Source organism: Apostichopus japonicus, chromosome 10 (genome assembly GCF_037975245.1).
Source record: "Apostichopus japonicus isolate 1M-3 chromosome 10, ASM3797524v1, whole genome shotgun sequence".
Lineage (NCBI taxonomy): Eukaryota > Metazoa > Echinodermata > Holothuroidea > Aspidochirotida > Stichopodidae > Apostichopus > Apostichopus japonicus.
Window position 1 is genome coordinate 17,627,459 of NC_092570.1, and position 17,612 is coordinate 17,645,070.

Here is a 17,612-nt window from a genome sequence, read left to right on the forward strand (position 1 = left end):
GATGACCCGAAACCATTTTAACCGTACCGATATATGCTATATATGCACTGCCTGTCCAAAACTGATAAACCTAGTCAGGTACAGTGAATTATGAACTTCACGGAATAAAGCTATCGCTATGCGTAATGTGTAGGTGGCTAAGTAACAAGAGTTCAGTTGACTTTTAAGTTGCCTAATATTTGGTGAGTCACAAACCTGATCTTTCATAGAGTAAGTTGCATTAGACGTTTAATCAGGAGGTGAAGAAACTAGCGAAGGAATGAGTTGTTTTGCAATTAGAATATAGTTGGTATGTATTTTTATTCCTTTGCTACTCCACCTTGTTATGCCATAATGGAAGTCATAAGAATAAGTTAGGCCTATAGTATACAGTTAGGCCTGTCGTATTCAATCTAGGCTAGGCCTATGGCTAAAAGGGTCTCCTTGGCCACGGTATTCGAGTATAGTGCATACGTACTCACGCCATGTCAGTACTACTACAAGCCTATAGATTAATGTAGAGCTAGACCAAACTTTACTTTTATGATGATTGCCCAAAGTGAAATACCATATAGATTTACAATGATTGTTATTAGTTAAGCTACGCACAAGTTGGTTATTATTATTTACCTAAATATTTTTATAATCACCTACAAGTACAAAGGCTAGGCCTAATGTAGTAATGGTAAGCCTAGCCTAGCCCTACTTCTCACACACAGTATAACGGCAAAGGCCTAACTTTTGCTAAAAAGCTTGCATCAAACTGTTTTCACTTGCAAGCAGCATGGTTGAGTTTTTTACAGTGTTACATACAAAAATACAGCCTGCAGGTCTAGGAAATAGTACGTAACGTGTAATAACGCACAGAGTTAACAAGTCAAACCCCAAAATGAGATCTAGTTGTATATTGCCCAATTCTCCATATGACTTCCTTAACTTCTCAAGTTTTAGGGACGGAAATTTGTATATCTATCTATTTTTGTGTCAGACAGGTTGACAATTTTTTATATATATAATCCCATCCCTCTCCACTTAACCATAAGATGAACTTGGTATTAACGCAGTGCTATGATAGGCTAATATTTACAGCAAGTTGAATTCAGATCCGAAGAGTATTTAAGCTGACAATTGTGATTAATAGGAATAGAAATAAGAGGACAGTCATATTACACACAGGTCTTCTAACCGAAAGGAAAGATTACAAAGTTTGTATTTATTGAAGATAATATTTGCCAACATATTTTCAGATAATTGTAGCTTTCCTAGTTTGAGTTTAAGGTCCCAACTGTTTTGCTGCTAGGGTCAGGGTTATTTGAAGTCGGCAGAGATGAAATTGTGGGAAAATTAAAAGCTCTACAAGCTTATTTCAAGAATGTTGTAAACTTGGAGGTGTGTGCATGCATCCTAGATTAGCTTTTATGACGTACAGCAATTGTTCAGTATTTTTTGGAGGTCGTAGGCCATTTGAGGAGGTTGGTAGAGCTCAAAGCCAGAAAACCCTTTGAAGTGGATATTTCTCTAGAGTACTCACATTATCAGAATAAAGTAGCCATGGCAGCAACTCATAGCATGCTGAGCCATGCTCATGAATACTATACAGCACTTGTGAACTGCCAATTTTTTTTGTTACACAGCCTCTACCAAGCTAATGTTCATAGTTAATCTGAAGGTCATTTTGTTATAAATTTATACAGATTTGTTTAATTGAAAGTGATGTGACAAAGATACACTTTTTAACACTGCTGTAAGAAACAGTTCTCATTCATGCTGACATATCTTGATTCTTTTGTTTACCTTTTCTCTCAATTGAGAGCTGTTCTGACATAATTCAGTGCTACCTAGGGTTTTGATCATATGCTGCTCCCACTGTATACACACACATATCTTGACAATAAGGTATGTAACCCTGGCAAGGCATTTAAAGGGAGTGAAGACTCCCGCTCAAAGAAACGTCTGATGCCGGTAATCTGACCTAGTTTCGAATGAGGTGTAACAGAAGTGTTAGACACCACCATCTAACCCAGAAAATACACACACAGCTTGCTACCATCGGTAATTAGACACTAGTGTACAGTCAATACATGCAGCTACGGGCAATACCCACAACACAGTGTACACAGCAGCGATGGACATCTCAGGTCCAGATAAAAGATAACAAGGTATCATGTTTCATTACTGTCTGCATTTTGTAGTGACAAGAAAAAACTTCACTTGCAAGCAACGGGAAGTTAACTTTTTTCAGAGGGCGGCAAGCGGTTTGGGGCGACTTCTAGTTTTACCCATGTTCCAGCATTACTTTATGCACAGATGATGTGGTCCCAGCATCTTATTAATCTCATTTGTTGATGTTTAGGTACAGTAATGATTACCTTAAAAAACATAAGGTTCAAAATATAGGACACAACAAAGAGGGACTAATTATATAGAAATATTTTAGTTAAATTTCACTATTTAATTCCTGTTCATGCTATAACCATAAATCTGTGTTAATCACCCACTTCCTGTTTGTGATTTCCAAAGTTCAACACCTACACTGTATACATCATGCATTGTCTTCATTAACGATAACATCTTTTTTGAGTTTTACCAATATTGTAGCCAAGCCTATCAAAGTACATTTAAACATAAAGATTTCATTGTTGTAATTGATCTAGAAAACCTGTTATGATTGTCTTGTGTTTGCTCAGAATATCCAATTATACAAAATAACATTAAGGGAGTGTTTATTGTGAACATGTTTGAATAGCTTCCTGCACTCCTTGATAAAAAAAATATTGTTTTGAAATAATTAACTTTCACTTTACTAAACGAAACTTGGAGAGATTAGCCATTCTCTGGGGTGCCTCGCTTTGTATGCAAGTTATCTGAGGCCTGTAGTGTCTAGATTTAGTAACGTTGGCAAAGTATGCTTAGCTAATGAGCCAAATGGAACATGTAATGAACATTGTAAATTTTCATTGGTTACAGTAATCTTTTTTCATAGTAAATGAAAAAGTAAGAATGATATGGTATAAAGATTTGGCTGTCAGTGTAGTGTGGTAAATATGGTCACCAGAATATTGTATTATTGAGTGAAGTGCACAAATTTCAGAACCGTTGAAACTTGCACAAACCAAACAAATGTGGGTATGAATGCCTTATGCATCCTGCACAACAGAGCTAACACACAAGTATTTAGTGAGATTCAAGTAAACCTACAGTGGAACCTTTTTCTAAGCTTTAATTAGACTTTAGGGGTGAATGATTCTGTTGTGGTAACCTTGAACTACAAAGTGAACTCCATACAGTATGAACTTCACAAAAATAAGGAACTAAAATGCCGTAAATAATATCGGAAAGCATTTATTGGCAAGAAATCACAAAGCCTCTCAGCTTTCTGTTTTTTTATTGTGAACAGCAGATTCAGTAGCCTGTAACTTTGATAGCTTCAAGTTATTAAGTTGTGGAAATTCACCCCCAAAAATTTTCTATATCTACAGTTTCCAGTAAATTTGGTTTTACCCCTACGATTAGTTTGGACTCCTCCACTCATTTTAAAGCGGCCCAACTATCATCAGTTGGGCGCTGTTTAGCTGCTGCCATGTGGAGGGATTGTCTCTATGTTTGACAGGTTATCGTTGACCAGGGTAATATTGTGATGCGCCTTGAGCACCATTATGGGTGGATAGGTCTGCGCCTAAAAATCCTTGATATTAGTAAAGTAAGGTTAGGATTATTGTAGAAATACTGCACTTTAATTCAGACTCTTCTGTTGAACAGAGTTTATATACAATTAACTTGAATAATCTACTGTATTTGCATTGTATAACTACTGTACATGTATGGTAAGCGATGCTACCAAAAATAATTTTACTCTTTATTGGGTTGCGGGTTTTCGCCTGGTTTTATAAAAAAAAAAAAAAGGAAAATTTTTAAGGAATAGGGTTTTTTCGCCCAACAGCATCAAAACCCAAACAGGATGCACACTTGGTTAACCCGATCATGAAGGTAGTTTATGTGGCGATTTGCTAGAAAATTTTACCCGTCTTTTAGGCAAACTCATGCAAATGTAATGAATTATTTTAATATTTATCTACCAGTTGCCTGGACATATTAGCTGTGTCTCACTTCCTTTGTAGGCTTTGCATAAAGGATGTTGTCTACCAATTTTCATTTTCACACAATGACTTCTTAGGAAATGACATCACAGGATGTCTTGTGAGTATTAAAAGAGAAAATTATAAATTCTATCCCCTTGCAAGTGGTATATGCTGTCATTGTGGTTAGTATATTGTGTGCAATCATTTCCCATGAATATGAATGATTTCTGTCTATTGTTATTAGATGGTCCATCTTCTTCGACGGTGTTGCTAAATAAGTTAACAGGAAGTGTAAATTAAGCATGGAAAGTGAAACTTATCTATCTGAATGCATACATGTGTAAATGGTAAGTGCACATTGCTTCATAACAGCAGCTTGGTGTGTGTGAACCTTTGAATGTCAAACACTGCTTTTTCCCTACAGTGTGTATATGTATGTACTGTAAAATACATAGTGTGTTGCATGCGTACAGTATGGCGATTGTAGAAGGATGTCGCACAGACATACACATACACATATACATACATACACACATTCATACTGTAGACCTGAGGGTATTGTCTCAATGGTTTAATTAGTAATACAGTAATGATAATAAATAATGAATCCAAAAATTTAATACAATGTAAAAAGTTTCGGAGCAACTATGTCAATATATACATTTCCATTTCCCCATTGAACGTCATTAATTGATTAACTCCCATACCCATTGTTACAGCTCTCTGCAGCGTTTTACCTGGACACAAGTCTTTAATATAAATTATAAACCTATGAATTGCTTCTCCCTTTCATAACTCCCTGCTACAGTACAGGTATGTGCTTTTTTTACTCATTTTCACACATTCAGATTTCCAATCTAGCTGTCTGTTCATTTAAATATGTCCTTCTAAAGTCTATTTTGTTTTAAGTTAGCCCAGATGAAGACGATCCTGTTATGATTGAAACGTTGTCGTCGGGCCCTCTGGTCGTCGGGCCCTCTGGTCGTCTGGCCCTGTGACATTTATACATCATTACAGAGCACAATAACATTAATATTCACATGTTGGAAATAATACAGGAGCATGCTAGAATCTATTTCACTCTCAAATTTTCTATGATCATGAGTAACATTTTAACATATACTTATCTATTAAAGCATAGTTTTTTATGATAATTTGACTTAAATTTGAAATATTTTTGTCTGTTTTCTGACAACCATGATCATATGTCTCTTGTGTTTGATTCTTACTGCTTGAACACTGTCGTATAACTGGTTATAGCTTTTACTGTGCATTTAGTCAACAACATGAAGTTTCCTTTGTATGCACTGATGCACGCACCTGTAGGACGAAACGGTATTAACTTATTTATATTGAAACAAGAAGTGATGGGTTAACTGGTTTCAACCAGGGGTCTAAAGTTCTATTGACTGATAACTTTAAAAGTTCAACAACATATGGCAATAGTAAAGTTTTTCAATATTTAAGTTGGCATTTATTGCTTGCTCGGTAACGGTACCAATCATGTGACTATCCAATATTCAGGAGTTTGAATCTCTTGTTAAACATGGGTGTAGTTCTACAAAATTTATGGTTTCGTTTCTGGGTTTAAAGTTTTGGTTTCTTAGGGTTCAATAGCAAATTTCGATGCCTTACAAGAGCACTTGCTTATTATCCTTATTGATGATTTTTGCATGTATTCTACATGTAACAAAAATATGTCTTCAATTCTGCCCTTTTCCTGGGAATGTTTGTACCTTTACTTACCCCCTTCTTATCATGCTGAAACTTTTAAGCTAATACAGAGGACCGTTTCTTTTTGTCCCTCAGTAGTGGCAGGAACTTTTCATTCTGGTCAAAGTAGGAGCTCCCTGATCACAGTTTACAAAGGCACAGTTTCCTATGTAGCTCCCTGATTACACATATTACAAAGAAACAGTTTCGCTTAGTACCTCCCTGATTACTCAGTATACGAAGCAACAGTTTCCCTTAGTAGCTCCCTGATTACACAGTATACAAAGGAACATTTCCCCTTAGTAGCTCCCTGATTACACATATTACAAAGGTACAGTTTCCCTTAGTAGCTCCCTGATTACACAGTATACAAAGCAACAGTTTCGCTTAGTAGCTCCCTGATTACACAGTGTACAAAGGAACAGTTTCGCTTAGTAGCTCCCTGATTACACAGTATACAAAGGAACAGTTTCGCTTAGTAGCTCCCTGATTGCACATATTACAAAGGAACAGTTTCCCTTAGTAGCTCCCTGATTACACAGTATACAAAGGAACAGTTTCCATTAGTAGCTCCCTGATTACTCAGTATACAAAGCAACAGTTTCCCTTAGTAGCTCCCTGATTACTCAGTATACAAAGGAACAGTTTCCCTTAGTACCTCCCTGATTACACATATTACAAAGGAACAGTTTCCCTTAGTAGCTCCCTGATTACTCAGTATACAAAGAAACAGTTTCCCTTAGTAGCTCCCTGATTACTCAGTATACAAAGGAACAGTTTCCCTTAGTAGCCCCCTGATTACACAGTATACAAAGGAACACTTTACCTTAGTAGCTGCCTGATTACACAGTATACAAAGGAACAGTTTCCCTTAGTAGCTCCCTGATTACACAGTATACAAAGGAACATTTCCCCTTTGTACCTCCCTGATTACTCAGTATACAAAGAAACAGTTTCCCTTAGTAGCTCCCTGATTACTCAGTATACAAAGGAACAGTTTCCCTTAGTAGCTCCCTGATTACACAGTATACAAAGGAACACTTTACCTTAGTAGCTGCCTGATTACACAGTATACAAAGGAACAGTTTCCCTTAGTAGCTCCCTGATTACACAGTATACAAAGGAACATTTCCCCTTTGTACCTCCCTGATTACACAGTATACAAAGGAACAGTTTCCCTTAGTAGCTCCCTGATTACACAGTATACAAAGGAACACTTTACCTTAGTAGCTCCCTGATTACACAGTATACAAAGGAACATTTCCCCTTTGTACCTCCCTGATTACACAGTATACAAAGGTACAGTTTCCCTTAGTAGTGCCCTGATTACACAGTTTACAAAGCAACAGTTTCCCTTAGTAGCGCCCTGATTACACAGTATACAAAGGAACAGTTTCCCTTTGTACCTCCCTGATTACACAGTATACAAAGGTACAGTTTTCCTTTGTACAGTAGCTCCTTGATTACAGTATACAACGGAACAGTTTCTCTTCGATATTATGTGTGAGTGGGATGTGTTTGGTCACTGCCCTCCAAGATAGGACGATGCCATGTTTTAAGTGTGTAAATTTTTTTTCATAAATAAATGGAAACCAAAGAACTAACATGGTAACTGTTTCTACTCTCCTTATTCTTAGGCCAAAGAACTTCTTTATCTACTAATTTTTGCACACATATAAACTGGCAGTTTGTTTTCATCATAGTCACTGTGAATTGTTTGACAGGTACTGTAAGCTATGTCGTTTGAAATTTACATCGCTTCCTCAATGTCACACCTGTTTATTGAATGACTTATAAACCATCTGTGTACAGCGTCTAGATAGAATGCCTTACATTTGGTACATTTGGTTATGATTTAGCGCTGACATCTTCCCGTGTGCAGCTCTCCTCTGATCCGAAATTGACCAGACACCAACCAGAGTTTACCAGAACCAGATACTGTACAGTAGACAAGGTATATATAGCAATAGTGTATAAGTTGTGAGCCAACAGGTAATCAAGGAAACCAAGCCAATACTGAAACCAGTTCAGTTTTCTAAATTTCTGTTAATGTCTTGTGACATTCAAGCATTCTGCTATGGTCTGTATGTTCCCACACAGTGTCGCTTAACTGTTTGACCAAAAATCAACAAGACTCTAATATGGTGTGCCAAAATCAGTTTATTCAATACAAGATTATTTCACATTGTACAGTATATGGTCATCACATGATACCACAGCATGTTTACAATATATATAAATGTATTTATAACTGATAGGAACAAGGATCCATTGAACCCATGACACAGTAGTTCCTTGTTAATACTATTGTCTAAAACCACAGTTATTGATTCAGAACAACACAGGCATATTTCAGTCAATTGTGTGTGCTAATGTACTGCAATTAGAGATATAGGGAAGTATCAAACCTAGCAACTCATTGCTTGCATGTTAACTTCCCCTAGTATCGGAAAGGAAAAATAACCGCTAACCGACTACCGTTTCTCATGAAAATTTCACAATTCTGGCTGCCCTACAGGGAGGTGAACATATTGTTGTAGTGCTTTATCTCTGCTTTTTCTCTGCTTGTGCATGGTATTGTACAGTTTGCAAATTATTGCATATATATGTACTGTAGTTCAGCCTGGGTATATTTATATGGCCAAAAAACCCGAAAGTGTGCATTAAGTGCTATTTAAGCCTGACACAGATACATCTGCTGTATAGATTTCCTTAATTGATGCGTATGCTGGCGTAATAAGTCAGTGAATTGGGGAACTCAAGAGAAGCAGGTGAGACCGCAGAGAGTAATTCAACACCGTACGGGAGTAAAGGCTAGATCTTCTGTACATAGTGCATATACAGTATACTGTACTGTATGTACCTAGAGTATTCGGTGGCTCAGTGTTGATCGGTAATGGTATTGCAATGAACTCCGGTTCTAGATCTTTAAAAAGTGATTCAGCTCGAATATTGTCGAGAGAGGTGTGAGTTGAAGTGCATAGGTGATTAATTTACCAATGGAGTTTGTCCCTTCAGTTTTATTTTGGGAGGGGGCGGGAAAGAAATAAAGAGAGAAAAATTAGATAGTTAAAAGCTAGCTTTACAATTACGCTTTTACAATTACGAAAAAAAAAGGCATTACAATTACGGTTACCTATTATTTACTTATTGATTGTTTCGGCATAACAGGTAGAGACATTTGTTTTCTTGTTAAGTCCTTGGTGCTAAATATAACTGGGAGACATAAATCTAACATATTCTACAGCTATATATTTAAAGTATTTATATTAAATATTCCTTAAAATGACCATTAGTAAGATGTGACAAACCCAATGAGGTTTTCTAACGCAGATTATTAACTTTGTTCTCTGCTGCACCTGTCCCCTCTCAAATACCACATCGTACTATTCCACGCCACGGTACGACATGATTGCAGATATACCAGTATGCGTGGGCATGTCAGAACTGTTGGTATGGCATTGGAGTATATGTATGTCATCTAATACCGCTGACATTCCAAAATTATGATACCAATTAAATGGTACCAGTACTTATGAGATCATTATTCCAAATATAATTTACCTTTTCAGCATGCAATTTTTCTAGAAACGAATATTTACTTTCATATTGATTTATTAAATCAAGTGGCATGAACTTCCAAGAAAATGTTTTCATATATGTCAGACAAACTCCCCCCTAAAACCCACTTTAAAGAGAATTCTTCTCTGATTGTATTCTGATAATTATCAACAAATATCAAACATAAAAAAAAAAAAACCCAAACATCAAACTCTTATACTGTTGACATAATTAGTACAACTATTGTATAGTGTATTTATGCATTAAGAAATTCAAATATCAGCACTGATACTGAATCTCCAACACACTGTTGTCTAATAAAGAAGAAAACTATCCCACTCACAAAACTTGACATCTGGATTTAGTTCTAGATCTGAGAAATTTGAATGCTCATTTTCGGTATTCTGTGCGATTGATATAAAACTGGTTCATGCAAGTCATGTTTATCCCATTGTGCTCTACTTAAGCAATAGTATAATTTACATGATTTATATATAGATTACATTGAAGTTAATAAACAACTAGCACACAGACATGGCTATATAGGGATCGCCAACAACTAACGACTGGATAGTTCAGTTGTAATATAGAGAAGAAGGCTAACAGTATGTACAGTATAATAATCATGAGGATTACTGATCAATTCAGAATGCCATTCTGACCAAGAAAAAATCTATGCACTTGCATAGTTCAAGTTACATATTGGAGGATCACAAAGTTCCGACGATTTATGGATCATATTTAAGTGACATTTTACCAGGAGAAATATTAGTTTCAGCCGATGAAAGAAGAACCTCATGATGGCTTTTGTGTTCAGATATGTTCTGGGATGGGAACTACTTCAAATGAAAGCTTAAAAACCCTGGATTTTAAACTTTCACTTATGTCCCTCCCCCAGGTCTCCCAGGAAATAGAACTTGTAGTAATTTGTTCAGGGTACCTGCATGCCAGGAAGATTCCTGGATGTTCTGCGAAACCTGCCGTGAAAACTCTTTACGAATGTTTGTGATTCTGTTAAAATTGTTGTACAGTAATTAAAACTGCACATTACAGTACGGAGCAGCTCTAAGTGTAAAGAACATGCTTATTGTAGTTTCGGTCGGTGTTATTCAGAGTTATAAACCTACTGTGATTTTGTAAAAGAAATACAAGTATCATCATAGACGTACATTATTGAAAATATTGAAGTTTGAGAAACATTGATAAAAACTTCATGTCAGTGGTTGTGATCTCATTGTACTATACTTGCCATGAGATAAATCCTAGTTTTCCTGTTTGAGGTCACCAGATGGTCAAAATCTGAAGAATTGCTAACCTAGTATACAGTAGTTCCATAGGGAAAGTTTGAATGAACTTTGTGCTTATAGTACTTTACTAACTGTATGTACTGTATGTCCACGTTGGTGAATAACAGACGTTTTTCAGTTTCTCATTGACTCAAGGGTCATTTGAGGTCACCGTAGGTCAAAGTACAGTATGCAAACTTTGTAGACACAGTAACTCCAAAAGTAGCGCATGGATGAACTTAATACTTGAGATGTGGATCCACCTTAGTGAGTATATAAAGTCTGATGTTTGTTGTAGAGGTCATAGGTCACCAAAGGGCAAAGTATGACAATTAACTTGAAAAATAAAATCTTGGATGGACTGACCGGCCTTCGTATGGGGATTCACAAGTAGTCGAGTACAATGCTGTTGTTTTCTGTGACAGAGTTAACATGCATTTGAGAACAGTCTAAGTAAAAATAATAATTGTTCATTTGAAGTCGGTATTGACTGAAACCTGAAATCTTGTCTATTCTCATGGATAAGGAGCCACTAAACCAGTTATTTTTCTTCCATCATTGCTCTTTTTTTCATGGTGAAAGTAAATTTTGTTGAACATTATACAGGCTGAAGACAATGACATTTGTGCAGTGCTGGCAAAGCTCCAATACTTTAATTAAGGTATATACTGCCAATGATTAATTGTAAAGAAAGTATGCAAGAAATTAAAAGAGATAAGCATAATTAATAGATTACATCTCTATTTGCTAGTGGCTGTTTTTTCGCTTATTATAACGTTCTTGATTGGTTACTTATAGACATTGACTATTTATTGAATTAAATTTCTCCATCCTGCAGGGCTGTATGACTCTAAATATTCATTCCACACTGGTCTGTTTCATTTCCCTGGATTAGGTTGTACCTGTGTTCTATAAGTTACCCGCAATCAATTATATAGCACATGTACACTAAGAACCGCTTAAGTGGAAGGTGGTCTGGTTGCCATGGTGATAGTGACGTTCATTGACCTCGGGGAAATGTATTCTGGGACATGGGTTCTGGGTGGCCCCTCTTGAGCACTTGTATCCGTTTTGAAACCATCGCACGGTTGGTAAATGAGTGTAAAAGTAACCCATCTCAGAGAAGTGCGTATTCTGTGATTAAGAATTTTATTTGACCTATAAGAAAGCTGCAGAAGTGCTATAATTTTTCCTTAATTACAGACATTGATAATATTGATAATAACTTCCTATTGGGAGTCCCATAATGAGGTGCAAGCACACATTTAATACCCAAATCTAAATTACTTAAAAAGCTAATTACAGACATTGTTTATATTGATAATAACTTCCTATTGGAAGTCCCATGTTGATCAAGGTGCATTGCACAGATTTATACCCAAATCTAAATTACCGGAAGGTTTAAAAAAAAAAAAAAATAGAATGATTTTGTATTCAACAAATGCAAATCCAATACATTGGCATTGCTGATAAAACAGCATTGTAAACACTTGTTATGCTTTCTTGAAGATACAGTGGTTCACAGCGTCATGGAAACAGAAACTTGTGTGACTTTCATGTGCAATTCCAGCTACAGCTCAATATGTAAAGAATTATTCTTGACAACTCTTTAAAAACCTTTCCTTCTTTTTGCGTCTTTGTAGAATTGTGTACTAGATTTTCAAAATGTTAAATGACAGATAATCAATAACACAGATTTTATCACAATATCACTATTATCTTTCCCCTCCCCTTTTTTCTTTCCCGGTTTCCTTTTCAACTTTCTCGAGATTCTATGCAGTGTTAATGATTGGAATGAAATTGATTGCTTCTATTTACAGGTGTCTGCTTTTCAACAAAGACAAATCCAATACATTGGCATTGCTGATAAAAACATCAATGTAAACACTTGTTGCATTTTCTTGAAAATACAGCACTTGGTTCACATCGTCATGGAAACATAGAAAATTGTGTGACTTTCATTTGCAATTCCAGCTACAGCTCGATATGTAAAGAATTTCTTGACAACTCTTTAGAAACCTTTCCTTCTTTTTGCGTCTTTGTAGAATTGTGTACTAGATTTTCAAAATGTTAAATGACAGATAATCAATAACACAGATTTTATCACAATATCACTATTTTCTTTCCCCTCCCCTATTTTCTTTCCCGGTTTCCTTTTCAACTTTCTCGAGATTCTATGCAGTGTTAATGATTGGAATGAAATTGATTGCTTCTATTTACAGGTGTCTGCTTTTCAACAAAGACAAATCCAATACATTGGCATTGCTGATAAAAACAGCAGTGTAAACACTTGTTGCATTTTCTTGAAAATACAGCACTTGGTTCACATCGTCATGGAAACATAGAAAATTGTGTGACTTTCATGTGCAATTCCAGCTACAGCTCGATATGTAAAGAATTCTTCTTGACAACTCTTTAGAAACCTTTCCTTCATTTTGCGTCTTCATAGAATTGTCTACTAGATTTTCAAAATGTTAAATGATAGATAATCAATAACACAGATTTATCACAATATCACTATTTTCCTTCCCCTATTTTCTTTCCCTGTTTCCCTTTCAACTTTCTTGAGATTCTATGCAGTGTTAATGATTGGAATGAAATTGATTGCTTCTATTTACAGGTGTCTGCTTTTCTCTGACTAAATCCCGTCGAGGAGACAAGTTGATAGCTACAGTAGTCGGGCTGGATCTATCTGTTTCCTGCTGAAAAACCCTCCCTTTTTGTAAGTGCTATTTTATATTATTTCGTCACTGTGCAATCAATGTATACATGTACACATTATCTCAAAAATTTGTGATCTGCGAAACTCGTGCAGTAGACTTAAATTTGAAGGTTATTAACTTTCCATAAATATTTTGATGAGGTGAGTTTAATACAGGTTTGTTGGATATCAGTGTGTTTGTTTGTTTAAGGTTCGCACCTGCGGGACTGATTGTAATAAACCATTGAAGTAAACCTCAGAAAAGAACAAAACCTCACCATTTTTTGAAATATTTGATAATTAAAAGTCCCATAAAAATAGAGTCACACTGTAAATTAGACAATGCAATATCTTTGAAAGGGTGAAAGTAGAACGGGTAGAAGATAGAATAAAGTGGCCATTATTTGGTTTCTAGCATATGTTCAGGCATATACAGTACGGTTTGACCTTTAGTTTCTTTTAAGCCTTTAAAGTCAAGACCTTCCCTGAGGGACTACTTGATGATGACCATAGAAAAACATGTTTAAATTATGTTGTTATCCTTGTTGGACAACCACCTCTGCTGTTCAGATAACATACACAAAAACAAGCCTAAGTTGCAACTTGCAGTGCACACTTCCTTAAATTTAGCTTCGCTAGTTGTATTCATAACACAGATTCTGTGTGTAAAGTTGAAATACAATACAAACATGTCATCTTGACATTGGTTGGGTGTGTCTGTGAGTTTAGAAGGTAGAACTTTTAAAAACTAAACAAAGTAAATAGATGCCTATAAATAGTATTACCTAATATGGCTAGTTTGCATTGCATTGTGGGAAATGTGTTGCCTTACAGTACTTCCTTCCCCCTTCCCGGCCACTGGAGAAAATATAGAAAGAGACGAATGAATCCTTTCCAACTTCCAAACTTTAGCTGAGCTATATTGCTGGTTACTCAAATTTGTTTGAATGATGAAGAAACGGAAAAAAAAGTATGAAAAAAAAAATAACCTCGTGAATCCAAGTTCAGAAATTGACTGTTCTGGGGACACCTGCTTGACTATGTGGGTATAAATAATACAATAAAGAACCCCTTGGGTGGGATGAGTGTAACAAAAGGGTCATAGGTACTTCTTGCTGCTTGCAAATGTTGTTTGGATTGTGAAAGTGAGTGAAAACAGCAGTGATTGTTTGGCATCCCCCTTTAGGAGAAAAGGTTAAGGAGAAGTTTACTTATATGTTCTTGTGTACATATGAAAGAGTGTAGGTTTCTGTGAGTTGCTCTCAAATGAAAAGAACCATAGAGACTTACTTGTTGGGGTGGACGTTTAAAGTAAGCATAATATTCTCCGTTTGAATGAAATTTGGGAAAGTATGTGAAATTGGGGATTTTTAAATAGGCATTTGGATTGGCTTGAAGTTCAACATCTCAGTTGAGACAGGTAAGTATCATAATTTGGCAAATATTCAAATGAATTTCATTCCTTCACCTGTTAAAGTGAGAAAAAAATGTGTCAAAGGTCAGAAATACTCCCAGGCCATATCAGAATTGCTCCAGAGATGTCCAACATTTTTGATTCTAGGATGCCCCTTTTGGCTCCTGCAGATAGGAAACCTCAAGTGTGATGCACTGTACAATATAAACGCAATGGGTGGTACACATTAAATCAAATAACTGTGCTGTATGTAAAAGTTACTTCACACCTGACTTACCTGTCCCCTCTCCCTCCCCTCCAAACTGCATTCTCCCATCTACCAATCATGCAACATACAGTATTAATTGGTAACATTTAGCACTGCTCTCAACCTCTCATACTGCCCTACTTCCAGGTGTCACTGCCCATTCCCCATTCTTTAGAGAAAAAAAAAATTGTTCTGAAATCGATCACCTAGCTTTCTGTTGATCTTTACATAGTAAGTACTCTTAAATCAAGTCAGTTTTCACAAGCAACATTGTTTTTTTTTCTTTCTGGTTTAGTTAGACTCCAGCATGTATTTTGTCCATATATAAATGCCTGTTTTAATATTCAGGTATACATGCAAGCATCAAGAATTTACTGTAGACTCCCAAAGCTACTGTTTCCTCCCAGCCTGTATGTGTTTAACACAAGGAGCCCGTTGATACAGTCACTCATTAGGAGTAGCATACTGAACGACGACGACGGCAACGACATCTATCAGCAGTTTGCCCCAAGGCTACCATGTCACTCTAATGAACACATCATGACAAGCGCCTGTCAGTAAAGTAATGGACCTTTTTCTCGTTACTGTAGAGTTTACATATTAAAGACCAAACGGCATACACATAATTTCTGACACGGGGGAAAAGGAAAGCTTGTAACGGTAATATAGACACTGTGATGGCTGTAGAATCAAGTATCCATACAAGCAAGTTTTGATGACAGGAAGAAACAACTACAGTATGTCAGTCTGCTTTAAAAAAAAGAATAATTTCGACATGAATCAGAAAACTCATTTTGAGAATAGTCAGCGCTACCTACAGTGTATAGTGTCTGACAATCTGTACAGTCGATACCTACAGTATTGAGTAAATTATGAATTATGCTACTGTTATACAAAATGTATAGAAGATAACATAACTTTTGCTTTGAGCCTACAGCCTACCGTCAAAGATTGATCGTTACATTTTTGGATAATTAGTTTACGATCGTCTAGCGGTTTATCTGTTCACTAGTTCCAATAGAATTTATCTGCAGCTTTCGTTTTGATTTTCAAGGAAGCTTCCGTTTCTTACAACCAATTAAATTATTTCTTTTTGTGGGTTGCTAGTTGCATTAATTAAAGTTTACATCAAGTCACTGTACTGAGTGGTATTGGTGGACCTGACTGTAACCAATGACACGTGCAGTGAGTAATCATTACTTGGCAGGGTAGTGTACTGTGATTGAACACACAATAGGGCAGTGTACTGTAATTGAACACACAATAGGGCAGTGTACTGTACAGCACTGTATGTGACAGAAGCTCAACCACTGTGTGTGTGACAGAAACTCAACCACTGTGTGTGTGACAGAAACTCAACCACTGTGTGTGACAGAAGCTTAGCACTGTGTGACAGAAGCTGAACCACTGTGACAAGCTCACCACTGTGTGTGACAGAAACTCAACCACTGTGTGTGACAGACTATCAGCACTGTGTGACAGAAGCTCGACCGGATGTGTGACAAGCTCAGCATTGTGTGACAGCTCAGCCAGGTGTGTGACAGCTCGGCCCTGTATGACATAAGCTCAACAGAAGCTGTGTGGCAGAAGCTCAAACCAATGTGTGTGACAGAAGCTCAACCACTGTGTGACAGAAGCTCAGCACCGTGTGTGACAGAAGCTCAGCACTGTGTGTGACAGAAACTCAACCACTGTGTGTGACAGACTATCAGCACTGTGTAACAGAAGCTCGACCGGATGTGTGACAGAAGCTCAGCATTGTGTGACAGCTCAGCCAGGTGTGTGACAGCTTGGCCCTGTATGACATAAGCTCAACAGAAGCTGTGTGGCAGAAGCTCAAACCAATGTGTGTGACAGAAGCTCAACCACTGTGTGACACAAGCTCAGCACTGTGTGTGACAGAAGCTCAGCACTGTGTGTGACAGAATCTCAGCACTGTGTGTGACAGAAGCTCAGGCACTGCATGACAGCTCAGCCAGGTGTGTGACAGCTCGGCCTTGTGTGTGACAAGCTCAGCACTATGTGTGACAAAAGCTCAAACACTGTGACAAACGCTCAACCACTGTGTGACAGATGCTCAAACACTGTGTGACAGAAGCTCAGCACCTCATGTGACAGAAGCTCAGCACTGTGTGTGATACAAGCTCAGCACTGTGTGTGACAGAAGTGACAAGAACATACAATCCAAAACAAGATATGGTTCATGACAACAACCTGCCTTAATAGCAAGTCAATTCAAGCAAGTCTCGTCTTGTCTGTTTTACTCCCTCGAGCGCTGTGTTTAATCCTAGTAGCAAGAATCCTCTTTATTTGGTCTGGTTGCTCTCCCTCTCCAACTCTGGTCTTTCTTCATTAAATTCAACATATTTTGGCCAGAATACGGACCTCAATAGCCTACGGACATCGCCATTGTCTGCGTCATTGTTATTGTCAGTGGTAGAGGCCTTCAAAACTTGAACATCGGACAACAGTTCCTCTGTTTTAGGTGAAATACGGTTCTTTCGATTGTAAGCATTCGCACAGAACAGAACAGTACCTTTCAATGAAGTAGATAAAATTTTGAGAAACAAATTCAGTTTTGTTCCAAAAAACAACAACAAAAAACAGAAATTTGAACTTTGTCTCCTGGCAA

The 17,612-nt window shown here is 37.0% G+C and overlaps 1 protein-coding gene across 4 annotated transcripts in view; it reads left to right on the plus strand.

The window, feature by feature from the left end:
• Nucleotides 1-46: 46 nt before the first annotated feature.
• Nucleotides 47-17,612, plus strand: part of LOC139974837 (ras-related C3 botulinum toxin substrate 2-like) — a 58,494-nt gene continuing 40,928 nt past the window's right edge. For 2 of the 4 annotated variants that reach the window (XM_071982302.1, XM_071982299.1), the window contains exons 1-2: nucleotides 80-289; nucleotides 13,239-13,340. The gene's annotated coding sequence lies outside the window, so the exon portion shown is untranslated. Of the gene's footprint in view, nucleotides 290-13,238; nucleotides 13,341-17,612 lie in introns of all 4 variants that reach the window. The other 2 variants (XM_071982301.1, XM_071982303.1) reach the window with 2 other exon arrangements.